Raw genomic sequence first — 26,569 nt, 5'->3', positions numbered from 1 at the left:
CCAAATCTTTTGGTTTCCACTGCCTCTTTAGAAAGTATCCCACTCTTAATATCTTACTCTATTGCTTTGAGCAGTGGATATTAGGCAAGGTGGATATTAAACAAAACAAAATAGTATTTTAAGTGAACCTCTAATTCTATCTTTTGGGGACTCTTTTAAGGACACACGCACAATTTCTAGAACCCTCACAACAATTTCTACAATAAATGGTGTTTGAAGCAAGAATCTCTTACCTAGGGCAGACAGAAAGAGAATCAGCCCAGCAGTGTAATCATTGCTCTGCTGTTTGAAGGAATATTGAGCTTAGATGCCTCCAGAAAGCCCACCAGGCCCAGAGGCACTGGACAATAAAAGGAGAAAAATAATAGACGCCAATGCTTTATTAAGTATATTCTTTTCTCACTTAGGTGCCCATTCCCTGGCCAGACAATTAGTTAAGGTTCTTTCCAGAGAAAGTGTTACCCACCAAGAAAAACTCTTTTAACCTTTCAAAATAACAAATATCTTTAATGACTTTTATCCCCTTTCCATTGACATCACAGATACAATGTGGCCTGTCTTGAAGTCAAGCCCAAATTGAAATCACTGCTGGCAGGGACAGGAAAAATAGAACATTTGACAATAAGAGTGACAGATGAAGCTTTGGGGACCTTGAAAGGGAGAATACTCAAGCTATGACCTGGGATAGAAATACCGCACCTTAGTAAAATACCTGCCCAATCTGGAAGTTAATAGGCAGGTACATTTGCACATGATAACGGGCTAAATCCAATGCTTGATAGAAGTTGGTATTATTTTCCATGTACATGTTTAAAAGGAAAGCTGGACATGCTTTCTAGCAAGAACCTTTTGATTATAGACCAACTGTTCATCACCACACTCCCAGGGGAAAACATTTTTATTTGGTTGTGTCAAAGGATAACATTTACTAGAAATACTTTTGAAGACAAGACTTCCTAAATTTGCTTGATCCAGCTATGCATGGTTATTAAGCATTTAATCATGGAAAAAATATGTTTCTATATTAAAATGTGCTGTCATTATATATATTTCTTCCAAAGATAAAGGCAAATTTTTCTAATATCCCTTGATTTATCTGTAGGAAAGGAAAATTTTTGTATCTCCTGACTTAGGAAATCTGTTAGTTGCATCTCAACTTTCGTTTTATTCTATTTTTTATTGTATTCATTTCTAAAGGATTACTTGAACTAGAGGGAATAAAATCAGGAGGATCTACTAATTTCTAGTGATTTCTCTTATCGATTCCTAATTACCTATGCTTTCTTTTCTCTTCAACTTATATTCCTTTAAAGCACAATTTGCTTAAGGCTTACTCACTGTTGGTTGGTTTGGTAATTAGTAGTAAAGTTGTTCTGGTATCACTCACTGCAGTGAGAAATCTCCTCAATGATGGTCATTGTAGGTCTTTTACGTCATGTGTATTTTACTTGTAGAGCTGTTAGAGAAGAATTTAATTCTTATAATTAGCTATTTCAGATAAATTTACCAAGGAATCCCCAGCTTAGACTTTAGAAGCACTGCCTTCTATTTAAACAATATGAAACCTTTTAGGACATAAGAATAATTAAGTTTGCATCATTGTGAAATAAACACATAAGCCTACATTTCCATTGAAATTTGTAAGTCCATGGTTGAGAAGCAAATATGTGTTTCTCTCTGTGGACAATAATGGCAGAAAGTTACAACGTTTATTTTGCCTTTAAATTTAAATCAAATAAGGATGGTTCAGGTTGACACAGGGAAAATCTGGTTACTTCCCTGGGTCCATCAGCACGTTTAGTCACTTTTCAAATGTTTGGGGGCATTGCAAAGCCTGAAACATATTTTACCATTCCTCTCTTTTTTTTCCCCTTATTTTATAAACCAAAATAATTTTAAAGAAAAACTTAATCCATATGTTTCTGATTAATCTTTACTAAACTCATCAAAATGGTGTTTTGTAATAGTGATTTGGTGTCCAAGAAGTCTTTTGAATCTCTATGTAATAGGCCTTCTTAATGCCATTTCTCTTTGAAGCAGGAAGTTATGTTTTGCCAACAGTAAAGAAATTCAAACCCCCAAAGGGTTGAGATCAGTTTAAAACTTCAAGCCTGAGGGCTCTGTGGGGTTCTACACTTGGCAATAGGCTACTTTCCTTCTGACTTTGAAATACCTTATTTTCCTCCCACAAGAAAAGCTCTATTTATTGTTTTGCTAACATATATGATTTAAAATATCTTCAGATCTTTGATACATAAAAGTGTGGAAACTACAGAGCAGAACCTAATGTTTCATTTACTCTAAAGAAATTTCATTTGATTGTCCATTTGGATCTTTCTTTAATTCCCCCATTTCCTGACCTTTCCACATACCTTTGTAATTTGGGTTTACCCAAAGATTTGCCAGAAAAGGGAACAATGAAGATCTTACAAGTTGGAAATAAGTTCTTAGCAACAATCCCCCCCTCCAAGTTGCCCAATAAAGACATATTCTTGATATACTAAACTAACATCTCATGCTATATCTTGTAGTCTTATATAGGTTGACAACCAAAACTTCAGTGCAGATTTCCAAGATGTGCTCTATGTCACAAGATGAACCATAATTCACAGTTGCAGACGTTAGCTAGCTTTTCAATATAGTTCATTTCTATTTATATGTTTAAAGGAAGACCTGTATAATTTCACTATATTCTTTACACAATGGGTGAGAAAGAGGAGAGAGAGTGAGAAAGAAAACAAAATAGTAGGTACAGGAGTTAAGCATCCAGACCACTATGGTCCTTTGTCCTTACTGCCTCCTGGCCATGAAGTGGGAGTGCCCTCTAGTGAAACTTTAAAATCATTGGAAGATATTGGGGATACTGCGGTTAAGATTTCCTCCTAAACTCTTGTTTTGGAAATCTGTGGACATTAACAATTTGCATAAGTTTTGAATGAGATTTAGAGAAAAACTCAAAATATTATCAAGTAAAACTATTTCTTTAGGAAACAAGAAGGAATGAATATGTTACTGTCAATACCAGAAGGTCTATTATCTATATATCTCTTTTTGACATCTGTGTATCTATGTATCTATCTGTAGAGAAATCCCAAGGGCACAAAAGTAACAGATAACTAAAAGCTATAGTTGTCTAAGTTAAAACATATAAAACATAATTACGTGCCTCCCAAGAAGATGGATAATAAATATAGCACTTTGAAATGTAAAGTGAAGCAGCAGTAACAACATACACAAACAAACAAGAACTGAAAACTACATTTTGTCATCTATTCTATTCCAAAGCTCTAAGTGGAAAGTAGCGTATGCTTCCTGTGATGAAATCTGATGTGTTCTGGAAAAAGTACAAGATTGGGAGTCCGTGTTCTTGTCCTGGACTTCATTTTCCAGCTGTGTGAACTTGGGCAAAGCACTTAACCTTTCTGAGCCTCAGGGTCTTTATCTGCAAAATGGGCTTAGGAACACTTGCTCTGTCACCTGGTAGTGTAGTATTGGATGAGATTAAGTATGGGAAGGAGCTTCGAAGGTAAAGAACTATATTGTGACTATATTATTACTTTTCTAACTTTTCCCTTCTTCCTTCCTACTTCCAAAGTCACCTTTTAGGATGAAGAAGGAAAGAAAGGAGACCCTCCTAAAATCCCATGGTATTCAGAGTCATTGACAAAGTGGGTTTTCTTCCCAAAAAAGAAAGGTCACAGAGAAAGAAATAGGTAGCACTGAGGAAGGATCAGAGTCAGACTTTGTAACCGTGGATGCACTGGCTGTCCTGGGCTAGGCTGAGCTTGTGTAGGCAGCTGGTGCAGGAGCAGGCTGGGCAGTAGCTGTGGAGTATCATGAAATGGGTCTTCCTGTGTTTGCATCAGCAAGTGTCAGCAAGTCTACTCTCCACCTTGCACAGTGAGGATCCCAACAGCAGACGCTCTGTGCTTCTGTGTTTTTAATCCCCATGTTGATTACCATCCACACAACACAGTTCCCAGCTTTTGTTGTCTCTTTAAAATTGAAAATATTTTAGCTTTATTTATACCAACAGTAATAAACTCTTCATTGGAGCAAACAATCTGGTTCTTCCTCCTTTTAGTTGTAGCTGGTTTAATTTTAGGTTCATGCTTTTAAAATTCTTTGCTCTTCTCTACATAAGGCTTGTTTTTAGTGGAACATGGTTTCTCACTAGTTATATTTGCTTTAAGGAAAGCTATATTTTTTTCTAAGTGAACTTTGTCTAGGCACTTTCAATCCATTTATTTCAAATTCCAGATCTCTCAGTGCTTCCTTTCCTTCTTACCAGCACAGGTATCTTCTATGTACTTACGGATTGAATTTTCACCATTTGTCTTCTGGATATATGTCCTCTTTCTTTTGTCCAGAGTGAGAAACTGTTTCTAGTTTCTTTACTCAGAGGTACTTCACGTTGTCAGATATGCACGATCAATCTTGTACTTAAACCTTTGTGAGGAAACACAACAGATGGATAATGGGAACATGGTTGCCATTTGGGCTCCGGTTGATTCACGAGCTGCCTCCACAGCCATGACTCTGGTAGTAAAGGAGGAAAACCATAAAGTTAATCTGTAAGGCTATCCGACGGGCTCCATGCCTGCTGTTTATGTCTTCCCTCCCCATTGGGCCTAAGCAGTTGGCATGGGGATGGAAGGGTGTTACTTCACCCTTAGAATAAAATTAAACGAGACTCTCAGTGGGTCTTCAACTGCTCAGGGATTTATCCAAATTAAGTGACCAGTTCCAGCTGAATAACTGGAGCTTCCATGTCACAAAACAACTCTTGGCTAAACCTAGAGTTCACTTTGTCTAGTCTACATGCTCATGTATTAATAGAATACCACAACTCCTCATTGAAACTTTGGGTTCCTTCTGTTTTAGAACCTTTTCTGACCTTTGCTGAACACCACAAAGAAACCAAACGCTAACCTCTGTTTGTCTCAAATTTTCCTCTATTAATGCTTGGTCCAAGTCTACATTTCCAGCCAGTCTTTCATTTAAAAACACAATCTCATTCAAAACCTGCCTTGTAACTTTATCACTGGGGTAACTGTTACCTATGATGCAGGGCTGACCTGGGTCCTTGTAGCACTTGACATCATCTTTTGGACGGGTTACAGAGCCTTTTGAGGGAGTTGTTAGAAGCAGGCTCACCCTGCAATGCAGAACCGGTCACAGAAGAAAATTAGTGCATTTATCTGTCAGCATTAGACTAGATTTTCAATCCAGTTCACTAGTCACAGGGTCTGGTTTTCTCTTCCTCTGGGAGATGAAACTGATATGCTGGTAGGTAGTAAAGGTGTCAGTTATAAATTGGACCGTTGGAGCACGCACACACGAAAAATAGACGAGAAGACTTTAAGGCCATAAATTTAGTTCAAGGCAAAGAATTTCCCTAAAAATAGTCCAGCTTGTTAGAACACTATAGGAAGAATGTGTGTCAGGTAGCCGTTGGCGTTATTAGAACCAGTTCACATATTCTTTTATAGGAAACAGTGTTGGCAATTCTCTCTCCAATGTGTTATTCATTTTAACTGCTTAAGGGAAAAAGGATCTTGCTGCCTCTAGTAGTAAATAAATAAACAAATAACCTGATTGGTTCCCTCTCCACTGTCTCACACACGTGTGAAGTTGCAACAAATCTGAGTTGCAAACAGAAGGGGCAGGTTTGGCAGATACCATCAAGCTTTTTCTTATGTTCCACTTATTGTTTATCTACCACTTAACTAAATGGGGCTCCAATCTTGACTCAAAAGAAGCATGTGACCTTCTCAATTCAGTGAGTGATCCTGTTCTAACCCGGCTGTTTCTTAACCTCAACTCTAATAAAATATTCCTAGTGGAAATCCTAATGACCAACCGAATGATAATGACTCTTTACTGAAACATAACACAAACTGGAAGTTAAAGTAAAAATATGCATCGTGTCCCAAAGCTCCCATCTATACTGGTACTTTCTACCAATAAGGCCCATGTGTCCACTCTGTTCTGTAACTCTGGAGTATCTACTGACCCTGAAGCACTGCGCTGAACTGTGAGAGTCTACAGATCCAATCCCTGACTCAGCTTACAATTTGGTTTGAGAGATGTTATCCAACAACCTACTATAAAATAAACCAAAGCCAAATAATTAGATGGGAACTAGCATCAGTACCATAATATGCCATATGAGTAGTATTTTAATTCACTTACTACCTAAACCTTTATATATGCCATCTACTATGTGCCATATACAGTGCCAGACATTGGAAACTTTTTAAAATCCTGCCTTTAAGAAACTATATTCCCTCTAGGGTAGCAGAATATAGTCCATTTTATATCCAACCTCTCCTCTTATCATGTAATAGGGTCTTCTCAGAGAATGACCTCATTTTATTCAACTTTGAATCTTTCTGTCCCTAAAAGTGCACCTGGAACAGAGCAGGTGCTCAATACATGTATTTTATGGAGAAGGATGAATGTTAAAATGTGATTAAATGTGTGATACCTTTTCAAAAAGGGCTTCATTTTTCATAGGTGATGGGGAAAGAGTGTTAAAACTTGAGATGTGGAAAATGACTCCTAAGTTTTTAACTGGCCACATGTAAAGAGGGATCCCATAAACAGAGAGAACACAGAGAACTGTGCTGGGGAAAGCGAAAGCTGCTGGTGCTAAGCTGGATTTGATACAAGTTGCATTGGAGGCACCCGTTGCAGGACATGCAATTGGAAATGAACTAGTGGGCAAGTTAAAGAATTGGTTAGTAGCTCAAAAGAGAACTTAGAGCTAATTGATCAGAATCTTGAGAACATGTGGATTATGAAGAGTATTATAAGGAATGAATTTGATTTAATATGAATTTATTGAGCGCCTACTATATTTGAAGTACTATGAGGATTACACATTGAATTAAGGATATTCTCCTTAGACTTAAAATATTTAAAATCTTGTAGAAGGCCTGGATCTATAAACACTTAAGTACGTTGGAGATGAGTATTTAATGACTGGTTGGAGAATAAAAAACCAACATGAAGCAGTGGCATAGCAAAGCAGCTCTGGACTGACTATCTGGGCTTGAATCCTGGATCTGTCACTTATGATCTGTGTGGCCTTGGATAAATTGTTTAATTTCTATAGATTATCTGTTAAATACAGAATAATAATATGCCCTCTTAGTATTCCTATGAGGATTAAATAAAATAATGTAACATATAAAAAGGAGTTACTTAGTAGAGATTAAGTGCTCAACTATTAGTTATGAGGGAAGAAACATTATGAAGTAGAGAATAAGTTTTTCGATTTTTCAGTTTTACATCTACTTGGCTAAGATTAAGACTTGCTGTCCATATTATTCAGAGAGAAAAGGGTTAGTGATGTCATAACTGAAGAAATAAGGAATACCAAGACAGGTCAGAGAAATTTATGCTACAGTCTAATTTCTCTAAATTGGTTCTGAGTTCTGATTAAATTTAGTAACTAAAACATTCAGTGCAATTCAAAAGTTGGTATAAAAGCACTGTTTCCCAAACCATTGGCAATTGGATAAAAGGAGAAGAAAAACATAAGGCCTCCCTATAACTGCAGTACTATTGCCACTTTGTGTTTTGTATCACTCTCTGCTGGAATTATTGTCTATCTCTTCTGAACCTCATCCCCCTATTATGTATAAACTCAATATTTATTAAAGCAAACCAGACAACAAGAGGGGAGTCAATAGCAAAATTTCCTTGGGAACTATTTTCCCTGCTTGGTTGTGGGCAGGCAGGGGAGAATTGAAAGGTCTTCAGCACAGAAGACAATGATGGGAATGTTTGTAGGTGCATGTGCATGTGCAAAATGATGAGCTTGGCCAAAGCATCTTCATTTCAGTGGGTGTATACATATTTGTTCACAAGTACATTCTCTCTTGTTACAGAGAGTTTTTAAAACAATATCAAGATCTAGTAGAAGACCATCTAGTTCTGATGGGTTCTTTCTGCGAAATCTAGTTCCACGCCAAATGATGCTTCAACAATCCCACCTCTCCCTAGGAGCTACCAAGGCCCCTGTAGCCATCTCCCTGTGGTGTATGAGCTGGTATGTAGGCTAATGGAGCTCCTCTGCCCAGTAAACACATCAGTCAGCTAGGCCAAACTGATTTCAAGTGTACATATAGTTAAGATATGGCATCCAAAGAGAAGGCATGAAATACAGACATTAATTTTAGGAGAGGGAATATTGCTTCTTAGGAGTGAATCAAAACTCTTTCCAGGGCAGATTAAAAAAACATCATGGAATTCTGGAACATTGAGGAATCCTCAGACTCAAGATTATAGGGACTTTTGGGGACACAGTTTGTCTTTCACTTATTTCCATTAAAGTTTTCATTTGAATGGCCTTCTGAACCAGAAGGTAAAGAGTTAAATGAGTTGAACAATTCATGCAAGAAAAATTCTTTCTGGTTTTCTTCTCCAGGAATCAGTTGTGGCACCCTCCTTCCCCCCATATATAACTGATTAACGGAGGCCAAAGAAATAGTTTGATGGTAAATTAATCTATAAACTGAAAATTCTCCAACAAAATAAAGTGTGATCTTCTATATATAATTTCATTAGGTAATAATCCCATTAAAAATAAAATTTGATTAATTTTTATTATAAATTTTTAAAATCTCCATTCCTCCTTCAAGAATGAGTATTAGTGGTATTCTTACTTTTCCTTTGTCCAGCAATTCAGAGTTTAGATTGTGTGGCTAGACTGCCATGGAGGCTCACCAGGGGACATAATGGTCAAGGTCCCTTGTTTAATGTAGTCGCTTCTTTACTGAAATCTTTCAGGGTATTTTAGAAATTTTCCTACTGCCTATATAGCTCCAGTTAATTGTGTACCTATCCTGTCATCTCCCTTGATTCGCCCAATTTCATTTACCTACCATCTAGTATGTGTCAACTCTATGACAAGTGCTTGAGGTACGAGGCAAGGTAAGAGTTCAGTCCTCAAGAGGCTGAAAAAATAAGTAGTCTTCACACCATTTGCTGCTTTTCCTTCCAGTTCAGAAAGTCATTTGACTCAAACTTGGCATATAAAAGGGATCCAGAGGCTCTCAATTATATAATGTAACTAGCTTATTGTTGACCCATTTTCTTAATGTTATTTTGTTTGTATATGTTTCTACTTTTATGGAATTGCATTAGATTATTAACTTGCAGAGACAAAGATGAATTGTAGGATATTTTCAAGGTCTATTTGGACAGTTTTTTAGTGTGCCCCTACAGGCAATTTGTTTCTTAATAAATAATTCATGATGATGATAAAAATGCAGATGAGATGCTACTTCTTGGGAAGGCGTTGGTACAATATTCTTGCTTATATCTTTCTGGTAGAACTTGAGATCATTTAAGAGTGAAATTACCCTTAGGGGAACAAGTGGCTACTGCATAATGAGAATTGTGTTTTTCCAAATTATTTCCAATTAAACATCCACAGGTCCAAGATCATTGGCTTTACAAGGGTATCAGAATGATGCTGTTTGGCTTCTTCTGATAGTGAATTACATCATCTTTCCCAGATTTTTTTTATCCATTTCCTTTGCTCAGAAAATCTTATTTTTTTCCTTTCCATTTTGCATTTTCCCTGTAATTATAAAATACACTGCATTTAGAGAAAGAAAAATTAAGTGTCAGCTACATCACATACTAGCTATGTGCATTTCGGAAGCTATTTGCTGTCTTGTGACTCAGTTTCCTAACCTGTGAAATGAGGACTGTATATCATTTTTGTCCATCACCCATGGTTGCTTAGAGTAAACCATGGAATGTTATATACATACACAATGCTCTCTTGTCTTTCTCCTTTTTCTTCTCCTTCTATTTTTCTTCTCCATCGTTTTCTCTCCTCTCCTCCTAACTCTTCAGGCTAAACTTTACAGACTTTTTTAAAAGAACACCTTATGTAAGGATGAAGACTAAGAATGAAAAGTAGCATACTCAAAAGCCCCTTTGTTTCTTCTTATACATGTAAAATACCCACAGCGTTATGTGGAGTTGCAGAAGAAATGATAATTAATAATAATGATCACTTCTTGGGCTCTTATTATGAGGGAAACAAAGTACTAAGTTCTTTGCATGGATTATCTCATTGAACTGCACCCACTTCATGGCATTATTATTCCCGATCTTTGACACAGGTGAAAAACATGACTTGGAGATGTTGAATAATTTGTTCATGGGCACACGGTGGATGTCAGCCCCAGCAGTTTGACTCCAGAGTCCGTAGCCTTATTCACATTTTCACATGAGGAGGCTATAAGGTAGAGTTCTATACTGAATTTGAAGTCAAGTCTCCCAAGTCTTGGTTAAAGGTACAGCATTGACTCCAAGGGAAGGGTTGGTGTTTTAAGTCTCATTAATTGAGACTCAGTATATAAGAGCACGTGGAAGAGGCATAGAGACAAAGGGTGCTCAAATCAGCATGAACACCAGAAAGGCCACATGGGCCAAGGATAGAAGCAACTTGTCAGCTGAGTCCTGGTGTCAGCCCTGCCAACCATGTTCCAACATCATGAAGAGAAAAATCCAATAATCAGCATGTCATGGTACCTAAGTGATCAACAGCAAATCAAGCCATTCTGAAATAAAATATTAAATTAAAGAAGTTATATATTTTAGAGAAGGATGCATAACAGCTCAAGACATTCAGCAATAATCTTTGCTACCCTCAGAAGTCCATATTTGTCACACAGTATGAGAAGGGTAATCACTCTTTTGAGCCATATGTTGGAATGAGATCATTTTTTTCTCTTCACTGGGCTCTCTCCATTCATGGGCACCTGACCAGGCTGTGTCTTCTTAGGATTAGGCTCCACTGTGTCCTGAATCCCCAGGTGCATATCTTCAGTGTCTCCCCAGTCGTATTGGGGATTTGGTTTCTCTTTCTCACCCCTGTACTGAGCACAACAAAATTCACCTTTGAATATGAGCATATTTCTGTTTTGAGAGCAACATCCAGGGGATCTTTGGCTTTCCTAGAACCTATATAGCTTCAAATAAAACCACAGTGAAACCCAGCCAGGTATGCCCTTTCCTTCAGCAGTAAAGATGCCTCTGAATCTCCCCATTTCTACATGGGATTACGACTCAGTGCTGAGTGCAGGCCGGCACTAACGAGCCCACAAACATCCTCAGAGGGGACCAGAGGAAGACACAGGTGAAACAAATCAAACAGAACAATCAGGGGTGAATTTTCAGTGTGGCCTGGCATGGAGATTTCCTGGCGGGATTTCCATTAACGTGAATGGGAGTTGTACCACTAAATCCCTACACACTGTGCAGAAAATGTGCCTCTAAGTGCTCAGCAGCATTATGCCTGATGGAACAAAAACACAAACTACCCAAACCAGGGGAAGTGTTCCTGGGGCCAAGGTGCCAAGATTTACAGCAGAAGGTGTCTCAAGTCCTAACTGTCCTGGGTGAGACAAAATGGACCCCTGCTCAGTTTGCACAGTGTATTGGAACAAGGAGGGCTCTCCACAACCTGCCTGGTGATGCTTCTTGCTCTCTTTGACACAGACTTTGATTGTGAGTTGATCTGGTGTTCCACACAAATGGCCTGTGTTTGCTAAGATGATTTCCCTCCTGCTCTGATTATCTGAAATTTCAGTAAACCTTAGCATTGCATCAGGCCCACTGGAACCAGAAACTTAGAGGATGATAGTGCATGATTCAGTTTGATGTGGTTTTATGGCCTCTGCAAAGTAAATGTTGCAAAGAACTCTTATGCTGGGATCAAAGAAAATAGTCAAGAAATCACTTAGCCTGCCTGCTTTCACAGAGCAATTTCCTTTCCATATTATCTATAGGGTGGCTGGAAAATACAAGCCTGATCACATTGCTTTCCTCCTCAAAAGTCTTCAATGGTTCCCTTCTTCCTCTAAAATAAGATTTAAGGCTCTCCAGAAATTATTTTCCTCTCTCATCTGCCACTACATCTCCCATATATTCTATCCTCTACTGTATTTTTTTTTTTATTTGCTGTTCCTTTAAACGAAGTGACCTCCAATTGACCTTATTTATACAGCCAGAACAGCTCCTTTCCAGTGATTCTGGTCCTCTGTCTACTTATCCTTCAAGGTCAAAGTTATATATGTCATCTTCTCTATTAAACATTTTTCATACTGACTTGACCAGTTACTCTGCCAAGCTGTCTCTGAACCCACACTGTATTCATTGAATTCTACTCTTAAATACCTTAATTTATGTTATATGCTATTCTTTATTTTTCTCTTTCCTCGACTACAATGTGCCACCAAAGAGCTTTCCAGATCTTTCTATTTCCCACAATACCTTGTTCTTAAGAAATATTATTAAATGAATAAAAAGATAAGGTCCCGCCCTCCTTCTTGCTTGAACATCACATTTTTCATTTTCTCTAGGCCATTCGGATGAAGCTCACAAGTAAAATGAGTTGTTATCAACACTTTCTTGATTGTTCTTTCATACAAACATTTATGGAATAACTCATATGGGTCAGGACATTGCAGTAGTGGCTCACGAGTGAGTGGGACATAGTTCTTGCCCTGGAGCAGCTCATAGTCTAGATGGCAATGGAATGATGGCCAGGTGTTAAGGAGATCACTCTGTGTGATAAAGTTTGTTGCAATCACATCCATCTTTATGCGAAGGCTTGTTGAAGGGGCTGCCTAGGAGGGCCTCTCCTGAATGGGCAGATGCCTACGAAGCTGAATTGCAGCAACGTGCTCACCCAGAGGTAAACCTGGGAGGCACCAGCCATGACTGATTATGAATGAGGCAAAGTATATCTTTGACATTAGCCCCTTCCCCTCTTCTCCTCCACCCAATTCCCTAGAACCCTCTGCCTGCCTTTCTCCCCACCTGCTCTCTCAATCTCACTCCAGCTGACAAGATGACTGGTCTGTTCATCTTTGGTAAACTTATCAAGGACAAGTGTGGCTGGCTTAAGTTCCCCTGGAAGAGGTTAAAAGAGGAAGCATGGCCCCATCGAAGAGTACAAGCTTTGGAACCTGACATCCCTCAATTTGGGGCTTAAGTATTTCTTGTATCTTGTTGACCTAGAACAAATTATTTAAATTCTCTGAGCTTCATTTTCTTCCCCAATGGCCCTCAGTTGCTTCTTTTGTAAAATTAAGATATTAATACTCACCTGGCAGGGCTCTTTGAAGGATCAGAAATATTGTATAAAAAGCACTTAGAGAACACGTAGTAGACACTGAAAACATGGTAGTTATTAATAGAATCTTTAAAGGGGGTTCTTGTAGGGATACAATAACTTATTCAAACACTTGTCTTACTAGTGGTAGAAATTGAAGGCGTGCTAACAGCAAATAGTGGAAATATTTGAGGGCTGAGAGCCATGAGCTTTCAGAGTGTCCCACAAGCACCTGTGGGGTGTCCATCCATCCGGCCCACAGGTCAGGGGATAAATGAGGCGTTGCGAGTCCCTAGCTCTGCCCATTAGCATGGGAATCTGGATAAATTGCTACTCTTCTTGCCTTAATTTCCTCCTGCTTAATATGTATCCTGAGATCGCCTCCCCTGACAGGTGATTTTGACTAATGTACAGTTGTGCTTGTAACTCCTCGGTTTTAGGGGAGCTGAAAAGCCAGAAGTAATATTGTTCATTTCAAGGCTCCTGTATCTGCTGTGAGTCTCAAAGAAGGGAAGTTCTTTCCCCCACATTCCTTGTAATATTTAGTTTCTTTGAGTTGCCTCATCAGAAGAAATACTGAGTTCTCCATTTCCCTGGCTCACTTTCCCACTGACGAGGGTGATGTTAACATTGAATCCTGAATCACGGCGAGATCAATATTATAGCGGCTGTTAGAGGAGGGCACTAGCCCTAGAACACAAACACACTTTCTTTTCCAAGAAAGACTGGAGTTCCCCTAGTGTTAACTTCCCCTTGTTCCCCTCGGTGCCTCCCCCACTCCCTCCCCTCCTGCCACCAGCACGACCCAGATCACATTAGAGTCCCAGAGCACAGGGAACAGTTCTCGTCTATCCGTCACCAAGGAGGCAGACGGGACGGGGGGAACAACAAGTCATTTGTACCTGATGAGGAGGACACTCCTGGGAAACAAACAGATGAGCCACCCCATGAATCTGAGCCATTCTCTGCGGTAAACAGAACTGCATGAGAAACCACCAGTTATCTCCAGCATCGCCCTCACCTCTCTCACTGCCCTGCTGGCAGCCGGGTGGGGGACATGAAACCGTAGCTTGGACCAATATCTGATTCTGAGAAAGTTAACCCTCGCAAAGGTGACTTGCTTTTCCCTCGGTCTCCTGGAGTTGAATAAGCATCCCTTTCTATGACCTTTCTGTCAATTATATTTTTATTCGAGAAGTGTATTTCCACAGCAAAGTGGCAAAACTAACTGGCAGAGTTTGACCTCGTGTTTGGGCAGGGAGTGCCAGCTTTTAAATAACCGAATTAGTGCATAGTGAAATGGAAGTAGAATATATACTTCAAAACCTGTTTAGGACGCTTTTCTTAAGACAAGACAACACAGCCACTTTCATGAAGTCCTGCAAGGCAGTTGGAGTATTGACTGGGTACTCCAAAAGCCTTCTGGGACACCCAGCGGGCAACAGAATATGTTACCACAAACCACTGTAGTTTGTTGTGAATACTATTATTATCTCCTAATTCCACAGATTGTAATAATGGTGAATATTAAGTAATTCTGACGATAGCTGAAGAATTGGGTTTGCGGGTCAGGCAGCCTGCCCCAGTGGTTAGAAAATACACACTGGGGTGTTGTTTTATAGAAAAAATGATATCTGTGATATCAGCAAAACAAAAAGCCAGAAGGTAAGTAAAATGGTAAGGGATGATTCACAGACAGACTTTAAAAAAAAAAAAAAAGAACAGCTTGGCATATCAAAGTAGTCTAAAATCCAATTTCTACAGTTTTAAAATTTACATTCTTTTAAAAAAAACGTGAAACCCTGGGCAACTGGGTGGCTCAGTCAGTTAAGTGCCTGCCTTTGGCTTGGGTCATGATCCCAGGGTCCTGGATAGAGTCTCACATCGGGCTCCCTGCTCTGCAGGGCGTCTGCTTCTCTCTCTCCCTCTGCCTGCTGCTCCCCCTGCTTATGCTGTCTCTCTCTCTCTCTGTGTCAAATAAATAAATAAAGTCTTTTTAAAAAATCCATACTTGAACTTTGTAGACAAACATAACACAATTCAAGTTACTATTTTTATCCTGTATTTTTCTCATGCTTAGCCAAAATATGCCATTGGATGATCATATGGGATAAAATTTCTTTAATTCAACATGGGCCTGAATTATTAGGCTAAAAATTACCAATGTACCCCAAGATCATAGGATATAATTAGTCCCGTTGTGTCTATTCTCTTGAAGCCAATCAGATGATCTGATCTTCTGTGGGAGGGTTTATCATCTGTTTTTCCCCGTCCCAGGAAGGAAGATGATGAAGGAAAGTTTAAGACATATGCATCCAATTAATATAAAACAAGGAAATCCCTTAGGACAACCACAGGGAAAAATGAAAAAGAAACATCAGTCACCAATTTCTTCTGGAACAAGATGAATTGCTCCTATGTTAGTTTTTGAAAAGTCATTAATAAATGCACTATACTTCTAATCAGCTATCAGATAGTAATACCAACAGGATCAGGAAAAAAGGAGGAAAAATGAACTAACCATTCTCAACATCTACCTTATTCAAAAGACTGTTTTGCATATATAATTTTACTTAATTTGCATAGCATTCTTTACATAAATCATTATTTTAGACAAGGAAGCTGAGGCACAGGCAAGTTAACTAACTCATCTTTTTTTTTTTTTAAGATTTTATTTATTTATTCATGAGAAACAGAGAGAAGAAAGAGAGAGAGAGAGAGAGAGGCAGAGACACAGGCAGAGGGAGAAGCAAGCTCCATGCAGGGAGCCCGACGTGGGACTCGATCCCGGGTCTCCAGGATCACGCCCTGGGCCAAAGGCAGCGCTAAACCACTGAGCCACCCAGGCTTCCCAACTAACTCATCTTTTTATGTTTCTATTATGTTTAAAAGTTTTGGCAAAATTCAGAAAGCTAGAAACTCTACCTAAAAGGCATCATTTAGGGGGCAGCTGGGTGGCATAGTTGGTTGAGCATCTGACTCTTGGTTTCTACTCAGGTCATGATCTCAGGGTCATTAGATTGAGGCCCAGATCACAGATCAAGCCCAAATGGAGCCCCAGATGGAGCCCTAGTTCGGGCCTCTAGTTGGACTCTGCCCAGTGAGGGGTCTGCCTAAGACTCTCCCTCTCCTTCTGCCCCTCCCCCTGAGCGTGCTCTCTCTCAAATAAATAAATGAGTCTTTAAAAAAAATAAATAAAAGTCATCATTTAGGATTTTTGTATTCCCTTATAACTAATGGTTTGAAAGTTCATCCTATAGTTCTTTAGAGAATGGATTGTCGGTTCTTTTACAAGCTCTCAAAACATTGAGAGTCAGGAATTCTAAAGAGTGTTCACTGCAGTACAAGATCACATGAGAGAGTGAATTTCCCATGGCAGTACCTGCTCATTCACCTTCTCAAGTGGATCCTCTGTCAGGAGGAGAAGGATTCGTGGAAACAAATTCAGCAACCATTTTAATGAGTTTCTGCCCATGGAGAGACTGTAGACACAGGTGAGAGGAAACTTGTCACTGAAGAAATTGAACCATCAGAAGACAAATAAGCACTAGAGGAAAAGCCTCAGAACTGGAGTCAGGAAAATTGGGTTCAAGTCCATTTCATCTATTAACTTGCTGTGTGGTCTCAGGCAAATCACTCCACTTCCCTGAGCCTCCATTTACTCATCTACGAAAAAGGGAATCATGCCCTGAGAGGTCACTGCCAAGATCCCTTCCAATTCCAACTATTACCTCTTGAGAGATTGCTAAGTCCTGCCTCAGCTCTTTAGGACACAGTGGTTTAGAGCAGCAGTTGTCAAACTTTAGGATATATCAGAATCACCCTGGGGCCTTGTGCAAACTCAGATTGCCTGGCCCTACTCCTAGAACTTCTGAAACGGTAGGTGTAGCTGGGGGTGGTGGTGTGGGGTGAGGCCCCTGATTTTACATTTCTAATGAGTTTTTAGGTAATGTTGATGATATAGTTTGAGAACCATTGATTTAGGATTTTAAAGCTTTTTGGTGAGCTAAAAATAAATATAAATATTTATCAAGTTTAGTTCATTTATTAGGCTACTAACTGCACTTTTAAGTTAACCTAAAATGCAATAAAACATATCAGACTGGATGACAGATCTGGGGACACTTTCTAATTAGGGAGGAAATATTTTCCTATACCCTAAAGAGCTGTAAAATGTGGGTGACTATCTTTTTCTTATGCATATTTATCTGGACCTGTTCTATTTTTGAGACTGTTAAAAAATGGACAAAGTCATCTTCTTGCAGTGATGGGGTAGGCACATTCAGGCACTTGAACTGATCAAACTTCTGAATTTGGGGAGATACAAGCCAAATCTTTCTTTCTCTAGACTCTAACCTAGACCAGTGACTTACCAGAGTGAGAGTCCCGAAACCAGTATAATACAATGGAATCAGACTGCCTAGTTTTCATTCCCTAATACTTAGCAGCTGTTTGACCTTTAGCGCCCAGGCCTCTTTATCTCATCTGTAAGAATGAGAATGAATGCCTCGTACCATTGTCCTGAGAATTAAATGCTACATTTCAAGTGCTTAGAATGTCTGGCACCTAGTAAGTGCTCAATAAAAGCTGAGCTGTTATTTCACTTCTTGTCAGAAATATTGTATTATATAAAATATATATAACATAAAAATATATATTGATTCCATCTCTTGACAAATTCACAAGTATAAAATACAATATTCAAGGAGGACAATTTGAAGGCTGTATTGCCCATACCTTTCTCTAAATAAAGCCATTTCATAAAGCTACATGCTTAGATCACACTTTGCTTTTTGGGGTGAGGAGTTCTTTGGACAATCGATTTCATTAAATTTAACTTTGGCCTTAGCCATGTACTGAGGGTCATCATGAGAAATAATTAAATAAAACTCACTGTCTTTGGTAGAGATGAAAAATGTCTTTTTTATCGCACCTTGCCTTCTTTACAAGGATGCACTGGAGGAATTTCTTCTGAGTAGAGTTTGCTATTCCTGAGCCCAGTAAGCTCAGGGCTAAATCTGTGCCTGCCTCTAGTACTGAACAGGACACAATAGCAAGTGATTTTATTTCCATATCCATATCTGCCTTCTATCTTGATTTGTCTCCCTATTTTATACTTTGGAATCACATGTATAAGCCACTTCAGAGACATTAGGGATAGAGTCCAGGTATAAATGAATAAATAAATAGATTCAATGATTCAAATCATGGGAGGCTACAGAGAATTATCATATATTCCAGTAATATAGTTTCTGGTGAGACAATATCCTTTCAACTTGATTTATAGTTTAACATTAGGATAGAACATGTTTCCATTCAATAAATGTTTTAATAATCACTCTTCTATGTCTTTCCTGAAAGAGAACTTTTGGAAGATTGCAGCTTTAAGGAACTGGAATATTTAATAAAAAGAAAACTTCATAAAATAGTGGACATATCACAAAGAAAACTTAAATCCCACTCAGTCCCTGGAAATGTGGGATGCCTTGGTACTGCAGGGCCCGCGTTCTTGCTGGCTGGGAGAGAAAGGAAGGATTGATTGTCAGTCCTGTAGCCTAACCCCCGCCCCCCGGGAGGGGGGATCACTTAAAGAAATCTGTGGGGAACCATTTTTATAAAGTAAAACATGCTTTGGAAACAGTTTTTACAGTCTAGGATTCTATGCCTCAAGTGTTTTCAAAATGAGACCCACCATTCTAAATAAGGCAAATGCAAAAACCTCAGTGCTCAAGGTGATGTGAAAAGTTCTTTTTGCAGGATGTTGTTTCATTGCATGGCATGATTAAATCGCTGTCAATGAAGCAATGATCCCTCTGGGAATTAATGCGAACAGAGTCCATTAGTGGGCTTTCAGATTCTCACATCCAACCAGAAGACTTGCAGGTGCCTCTTCTGAATACATGCAACTGCCAGTACTGGACAGTGCTCCCCCCTCCTCAGGCTCGGTTCCCTGCCCACAAATCCTGGTGTGACAGGTGTGGTTGGGCACCGTGTAGGGGGGGCTGCACTGCAAAAGCTCCCTGCTGGGGCCAAACAGGGAAGTGCTGTTTCTCACAATAGATTTGCATCCACTTGGCTCCCCGTCCTTCTTTGGCCTAAAAGGGCGCTTGACTTTCATGATTTTGTGGGTGGGAAGGTCCCTGGGAAATTTTTTCTCATTCTTTCCAAAATTGCTCGTTTTTGGAGATCAACATCTCCTCACTCCTCACTTTTATTTAGGATTTTCTTTCCAATTTGTCTCCTGCTACCACACTGCCCTTCTTTCTCACGAGAGCAAATCAACTTTTTATCCTCAGAGGCCTTGGTTTAACTTTGAGGAGAAAGATCATACTGTCTACAAAAGATGTCTATGATCTGGGAATTTTTACCATGCTCTCAGGTTTTTTTTCTAAATTAACAAGTGTAGCCTCAAAATGTTTATGTTTTCTAGTGATCCGTCTTAGTGTCATTAATAAGAGGATAACAATGTGCCTTCTGAGAAATGTAATAGGAAGAACATAGAGTTCCCTATTTCCTCTCTTTATTGGGGTATTATTTATATATCATAAAACTCAAGATAGCTGCATGAGTTTTGAAAAATATGTACACCAAGTTACTATTCCCAAATCAAGATATAGAACTTTTCCATCATCCCAGAAAGTTACCTCATGCTCTTTAGTAGTTAATCAATTTTCCCTGTGCCTAAAATCAAACATTTTTTTGATTCCTAGCATCATAGATTAGTTTTGCTGGTCCTTGAACTTCAAATAAATAGGATCATATAATGTGTACCCTCTTGTGGATTGCTTCTTTCTCTCAATACAACACTTTAAAAATCTATCCCTATTGATGTATGCAACACTAGTTAGTTCCTTTTTAACACTAAGTAGTATTCCACTGTATGAATATTTTGCATTTTGTTTATCCACTCTTCTGTTGACAGATACTTCAGTTGTTTCCAATATGACGTCATTGTAAGTAAAGCCATTATGCACATTCTTATAACAAGACTTTTTGTATGTGTGGCCATGTGCTTTTATTTTTCTTGCATATGGACGCATGAGTGGAAATGTTTGGTTTCTATGAAATAGTCTTGCCAAAAAAGTGTAACTTGAGTCTAATCAGAACTTTAGGCAAAACTTCTAGTTGGGCACCTAGGTGGCTCAGTTGGTTAAGTGTCTCACTCTTGATTTCACCTTAGGTCATGATCTCAGGGTCACAAGTGAGCCCTGCCTCAGGCTCTGTCCTCAGCGGGGAATCTGCTTGAGATTCTTTCCCTCTGTCCCTCCCACTGCAAGCTCTCTCTCAATTTCTTTCATTCTAAAATAAATAAATACATCTTGAAAAAAAAAGAAACAAACTTCCAGTTTACAGTAAACAAGGAATAGAAGAAAAAGTTAAACCATCATCAAAAAACAATATGACATACTACTACAGGACAACCGGCCTTTAGTTATGTAAAAAATGTGCCATGTAAAAAAGCTGTATGTTGGTGCGGGGAGTGGACGGGTGGTATTGGTTTGGGTCATAATAAATTTAAGAGTCACAACAGCCAAGTGTAATACGTGGTCTTAATTGGATCCTGGTTTAAACAAATCCAGCTATAAATTATACATTGGGTATATTGAATATGAATTTGGTTTTAGTCAATATTAGTAAATATTTAATTGTATTAGTTGTGATACTGGTATTGTAGTTATATCAAAAATATTTTTATATTTTTATAATAAATTTATTTTTTATTGGTGTTCAATTTGCCAACATACAGAATAACACCCAGTGCTCATCCCATCAAGAGCCCCCCTCAGTATTCTTATTTTTACAGAGGCATATTACAGAAGCATTTAGAGGTAAAATGTCATATCTGTAAGTTACTTTGAAAGACTTCAGCAGAAACAAGGTGTATGAAGCAAATATGGCAAAAAATGTTAAAAAGTAGTAAATCTAAGTGATGGCTGAACAGATGTATATTACACAGTTCTCTCCTAGTTTGCTATATGTTTTATAATCTTCATAATAAAAAGACAAAAGTTATTTTTTATGAGTAATAGCAATTCAGTTTTTTTTATTTCCATTTTGTTTGAATTCATGGAAAATAGACCCTTTTATTTCTTCACTATATTCCTCCAAGATTAAGTCAGCATATGGCAAAGTAGAGAGCCAGTGGGGCTACAGTAATGTCTGAAAATAAGTTTATATTATCAATTTATATTATATTTAAATTTATATAAAAAATTTATATTATCAACATAGTCAATATTCCTTAGCTTAGATCATTCTCTGCTGCACAGTAACAAGTCATGAACAGAGATAGGGTGATAGATTTAGATTTCAATCCACAGAGCTCTCTGCAAATGCTGCAGGGATTTCAACCATTAAGAATTTTCAAGCCATCTCTACTTGCCTTTTCAACATGTTGCGACACAACAAAAAGTTTATTTTACACAAGCAATTTCGGTTCATAATTTTCTAATTATGAGTATCAAACGGAGTTTCACCTTCCACCACCCCAGTGACTCATAGCGTTCTTGTCGGTTAAATTCAACTCTGTATTGTCTGGTTACATGATTTGAAGTTTTGCACAAACATCACAACTTTTCTCTTCTCCATTTTTAAAGGAAGTCTCCCTTGCTTCCCTCAGAGTGGGACCAATGCAGGTTAGCCTTCTGTTCTCTTCATCAGCTCATTTGCTCTCATTCCTAAATATATTATCACTGTTTCACTGCATTCTGCTATTTTAAATTCAGAAAACCCCATGGTCAAAGACAGTATGACTCTTTTCCATATAGTGCCTTCCTAGTGTTTGTTGAAGAAAGGCACTTAATGGGGATTAAAACAAAGGGATATGGAGGAAGAGCATGGTTTTAAGTTAAGCATTTATTAAGAAAAACATTGTGCTTCAGTCTCTGGTACAGACGGCAGGACATAGAACAGAAAGTGTAGCAAAAAAGATGAAGCAGGAATTCGAAGGACATGAACTATATATGAGCTTTTTCATTAGTTGCTGTGTGACTTGGGCAACCCCTTTAACATTCCTGAGCCTCAGTTTCTCCAAATGCTTACTGCAGAGCAAATGATCTCCAAGATCATATAGGTTCCAATATTTAATATTTAATAACTCAGAATGAATAGGTCTGTTGAATTTCTTTGAAGAGCAAAAGGTCCATCAACAAACTGAGGAATTTAATCAGGTAATAAAATCATGAGTCAAATGCCTTTTTGCTGAAGCACAGTGATATAAATGAGATAGACCAATTCACATTCAGATGTATCATCAGAGCTGCAGTGGCATTCCCTCCAAAGGGCTGCTTTCATCGCTCATCTATTTGTGTTCACTAATACTCTCTCATTGTCCTTAATTTCCCCCCACTTATTATCTTTTTTTTTTTTTTTACTTGAAACAGACACAACAGATTAAGGATGTAAGGTTGAATAGCACAGAGCATTAGTCAAAACAGACTTTTGAAATGGCACACAATAGTCCCCCAAGGTGGTTTGTTTTGTCCCCTTTCAGAGCTGGGCTTCTCCCTCACTCCACCTTTCCTGTCTTAGTCAGGTTTTGTACCAACCAACTCCCCTCTGCTTTGACCAGGTAAGGTCAGTTTGAGGTGAAGCCCTAGTGAGGTGATGGGAAAGGGTGGGTGCCACCTGGCTACATGATGGGGGCTCTTGTGCTATCATTTAGAGGTCATGGTTTTCACCCCAGCAGATTTTCATAGGTTCCCTCATTAAAAATTAAGATTCAACTACATTACAAAACAGATTGGCAGGCTGCTGGAAATTGCTATAAATAATTTATCAACTAGTCCATTCTTATTTCTTCCAAATACTATCGTTGTTATTTTTAGCACAAAAGAAATCATATCTAACTATTGAGCTCAGTGGAGATGGAATAAAAATGCCACTGAGTATAGCACTTAACCAAATTAAGGGAAAACATGTCAATTATTTTCATATCTTATTATATTGAAGAGTGATAGACAATATATGAGAGAATTTAGTGGTGTGAACCATGTACTTAACAGGAAATGCCACTTGAATTAGGAAAAAGCAAAAAAATCAAAACACTAAGGCTGAGAAAAAGCCTCATGGCTATATGGGCAAAAATCAATGATCCCTAAATCATATGGGTTAATTCAACCAACATGAAGTGAGCACCTCTTGGGAAGTGTAAAATAAGTGAGTCAAGTTCTTCGCCACAAAAATCTCTCAGTCTGGCAGATATTGCTGAAGAAATTGGTTAGTTGGAATACAAATGGCATGGTCTCATGACAATGATAAAATCAGTATTAAAGGTTAGATGACAACAAAATTGCTTAGAGTAGACTGTGGCTTGTCTACAATTCTCAGAGTTCTTTGGAAGCCGCACTATGAACAACTTTGTTTCTACAGGAAAAGGGAATTCCTCAACTTAGGTCAGGACAAACAGATACTTCTTCTCAGACCTCCTTTCCTGCCACAACCATGAGGATAGAACAGTAATCAAAACTACAGATAAAGGAAAGGGAGTAAAATGTGATGGGTTTGGGCCAGCAGGAATTCATGACGATTGTAATGCAAGGGTGCTCGGTTGAAGTTGGATCATGAAAAGAAGTTAGCCAGTGAGATCGGTTATGTAGGAATAACCCATGGTTCCTTAAGCACCAGGGAAGGGTTTCAAAGTGGTATATTAATAAAAACACAAAGCACTTGTCAGGCTTGGGTTCTTCCCACAGAATAGTGGTAACTCCACTCTTTCTCAAATTCAGGGTGTCTTTGTCATGTGTCTCCTGTGGGCTCTAGAATACAGATCCCTTAGTCACCACAGGCTGTCCACCCCATGTGGTTTCAGAGGTGACTGGCCATGTCCCAGGGCACCAGGTCAACTCCTCTGCACTGTAGTTCTCTTCTGTTTCTAACATTGGCCACAGGGGTCCCAGGTCACACAGGGAAACCATCAGTTCCTTCTGATGTATAGCAAAACTCCTAATGCTTTACTTTTGCTTTTAGTAGTCTCTGAACTATAGAGGAAAATACACCAACCTTCCTCACCCCTTCTTTACAGTCTGTTAGTGGGCTCACAAAGCAGTTCTGACGTGTATTTCTTAGCATTATTTCTATGGTAATTTAGCTATTTTGAAGTGTCAGTATGAGGCCACGGCCAGATAACTATCTGAATCAGACATGGAATGATATGCCATGGCTGTTGGGTCTAGTCTGTAAAGTCTACTCCCTTGGCTGGTGAAGTTTCTCCTCATGAAGTCCCTCACTCTCTCTTAATAAGAGACCTCCAAAGGCCTGTCCTGCCAACCTTCTAGACCATGTCTGCATTTGCAGTGGTATACAGCTGAAGTTTTTATTTTAGGACCCTGATTTAAAATAGACTGTTTATGAATTGGTGTTTCTAAGTCAGAGACTTTTTTTTTTTTTCAGAGACTTTCTTCACACAAACATTTCATACAAGAATCATAATGTTCAGAACATAAACTGATTAGAATTTTTTTTTTGCTTATGAACATATGGGCATGTTATGAATACTGCAAAGCACGGCTTTATAAGGTGTTCCAAGTTTTCTATTGTTCTAACTATTTCTCCCTAAGTCTTACTTACAAGAATAGAATAGATCACTTGGAGGACAGTTGGAAAGGATGGAAAAATAAAGAGGCTTCCAGAATATCATATGGTAGAACAAGGAGATAAATGGGGTGCCAAGCTAAAACTGTCTATGATCAACTAGCACACAGAGTGACACTGGTGGTTGTGTATGTACAGTTGCTTCAACACCAATCATAATAACTAATGCTGCCACAGTGCTAATGAAATACTAGCACATTCATCATCTCATTTGATCCTCACAATAACCCAGTGAAGTGAGTTATTATCATTCCCAGTTGACAGATAAAAAAATTGAGGCTTAGAAAGATGAAGCCATTTGTCTCAGATTTTCCCAAGTAGGAAGGTAAGATAAGAGCCAAACCCAGTTTTTCTAAGTTTAGATCCCATGCACATGTACTGTTTCAAAGTTCACTCATGGGAATTTCCTCCACAGTCTTCGCCAAGGGCCCATCACTTAGCTTCAGTCATTGTTCTAGATAGACCTTTAGGAGAAGGCTGTGTAAAGATGAATATCCTCTGGGAATTCTTTTTATGAACTTAACTTTTTATTTTGAAAGAATTACAGACCCATAGATAAAAATAATAGCTCAGGGAACTTTTAGCTTGAGAAAATAAAGCTTATCCATAGTCATCTACAACAACATAATGCAGAACATGTCCTTTATGTTAATTGAGGGACTCTGAGAGATTTGAGCAGGAGTGACCACATTTGAGCAAGTGGGCAAGACATCATGGAAGAAGAGGCATTTGGACTGACCTAGAAAAAAGATAGTATGATTTCTCTAAGCAGACAAGACACAGAGGTGGGAAAGGAAAAGCATTCTAGAGTCAGCACTAATTCAGGCAAAGATGCAGAGGGCAGGTTGGAGAAAATAGCAGATGTCTAAAGGGAAGGGGAAAATATATTTTTTAATAAACTCAAGTGCCATGCTATTCTCTATGGTGTGTTCTGTTTAAAGGTCAACATGAATGGAGAGAGATGGACTTAGCTTCTTTTTTTGAACATCCACAGGGTGGGCCCAAAACTCTCGGGGTTAAGAAAGCCAGAGCTTTTTATTTCTCTGCTACAGTAATCCAAAAGGACTTTTATTTGTAGAGTGAAGAAGGTGTTCTCAAAGTTTTTCTTGGAAAAGTAATACAGTGATACCGAACAGACACTTAGGAAACTAAGAATTGGCCTCTAAAAGGCCATGTTGTCCATGTTCGAAATCAAACCAAAAGGTTGTCCATATTCTAAATCAAACAGGTATCTCTCCATGTATCCCAACCTGTTCTGAAAAGATTTAAGTTCTTATAATAGTGCATACCATTCAGCAAGATAGCTTAAATTAAAAATAAAGAAATGAGGCAAAATATATTTGTCATAAGGACATTGTGCAGAGATATTTTTTCTCCTCTTGCTCAAAATCCTTTCAAAGAGCAGCTACTGCAGACATTTCTCTCAAGTCTCAATATTCATATTTCTGTTCTTTAAGAAGTTGGTTTGCTTTGCTTTCATGTATATACTGGTTCTTGTAACTATCAGGGTTTCCTTCTGCTAGCAATCGCAGAGCCAAATTTGCACCTTACCTTTTGGAAATACGTAAGATTACACAGCCTAAGTATGTGGCATTAACCTCTCTTCTGTCTCGATAGCCATTGAGAACTATTTCTTTCCCTAATCAATCTAAAGTTAACAGATACTAAAAACAATTCTAACTTACTTTCAAAGATTTTTCCCTCAGAAAATTTGCAAGAAGGTTTTCAAGCAGGACAAATATAATTTCACTAAGAAAATAGAATTTGGCTATTTACACTATGAAATGAGTTAGAAATGGCAAATCCATTGTGTACCTTTTTTAAAAGAAT

General features: G+C 38.5%; 1 long non-coding RNA gene across 1 annotated transcript in view; it reads left to right on the top strand.

Annotated features, from left to right (window-relative positions):
* LOC140596588 (uncharacterized) overlaps positions 1-26,569 on the top strand; it is a 41,692-nt gene that overhangs the window by 1,042 nt on the left and 14,081 nt on the right. The gene's annotated exons all lie outside the window — the stretch shown is intronic.

Source organism: Vulpes vulpes, unplaced genomic scaffold (genome assembly GCF_048418805.1).
Source record: "Vulpes vulpes isolate BD-2025 unplaced genomic scaffold, VulVul3 Bu000000639, whole genome shotgun sequence".
In the NCBI taxonomy this organism is placed as follows: Eukaryota; Metazoa; Chordata; class Mammalia; order Carnivora; family Canidae; genus Vulpes; species Vulpes vulpes.
Note: the sequence above shows the minus strand (reverse complement) of the source record. Positions and strands in the feature narration are given on the sequence as shown.